The sequence below is a fragment of the Hyaena hyaena genome, unplaced genomic scaffold (assembly GCF_003009895.1).
Source record: "Hyaena hyaena isolate Hyena2069 unplaced genomic scaffold, ASM300989v1 scaffold_27, whole genome shotgun sequence".
In the NCBI taxonomy this organism is placed as follows: Eukaryota; Metazoa; Chordata; class Mammalia; order Carnivora; family Hyaenidae; genus Hyaena; species Hyaena hyaena.
The window spans coordinates 1,672,111-1,673,049 of record NW_024080659.1 but is presented as its reverse complement, the minus strand read 5'-3'; the positions used below and the strand labels follow the sequence as shown (position 1 = coordinate 1,673,049).

Genomic DNA, 939 nt, shown 5'->3' with positions numbered 1-939 from the left:
TTAGGTTATCAGATGACTCCTTGAAGGACAAGACTATATTACCATTTGGGATCTGCCTCTTGGTTTTAGAATCTTGACTTGTGTAAATAGGGAATGGAAAAGCGAAAAGCTCACAGAATAGTTGGTTTAACCATTCACCTGATGAAGGCCATTTGAATTGTTTCCATTTTGGGGGTATTACAAATAAAGCTGCTATGAACACATACGTACAGGTTGTGTGGACTCAAGTTTTCATTCCTCTGGGGAATCACGTCTCGGCCTTTTGGCTAAGATCAAGTGTAGTATCATTTCTCTGGGGAAATGTCCAGGAGTATGATTGTAGGTAATATGGAAAGTGTATGTTTAGTTTGTTAAGACACCGACAAACTATTTTCCAAGGTGACTGTACCATTTTACATCTCTACCAGTAATGTATGAGATCCAGTTTCTTAGCTTCTTCTCCAGCATTTGGCATTAGCATTATTTTTATTTGTTTTTAAGTAGGCTCCATGCCCAGCATACAGCCCGACGCAGGGCTTGAACTCACCACCCTGAGATCAAGACCTGAGCTGAAATCAAGAGTCAGACACTTAACGGACTGAGCCACCCAGGTGCCCCAGCACTATTTTTTATTTTTAGCCATTCTGATTGCTATGGAATGAATTGTGTCATTACCCCTTCCCCCCTCCCTCTCCCCTCCAATTCATAGGTTGGACGCCTAACCCGAAATTTGACTGTATTTGGAGATAGGGTCTTTAGGAGGTACTTAAGGGTAAGGGAGGGCACAAAGGTGGGGCCTTGATCCAGTAGGATTAGTGGCCTTATGAGAAGAGATAGCAGAGATCTTGCTGTCTCTCTCTCTCTCTGTGTGCACGCAGACAACAGGGAAACACCATGTGAGGACACAGTGAGAAGACAGCCATATACAAGCCAGAAACAGGGCCTTACCAGAAACCAAAT

At 43.3% G+C, this 939-nt stretch overlaps 1 pseudogene; it reads left to right on the top strand.

Annotated features, from left to right (window-relative positions):
• The first annotated feature begins 246 nt into the window (after positions 1 to 246).
• On the top strand, positions 247 to 371 carry LOC120228818 (annotated as a pseudogene).
• Positions 372 to 939: the final 568 nt, after the last annotated feature.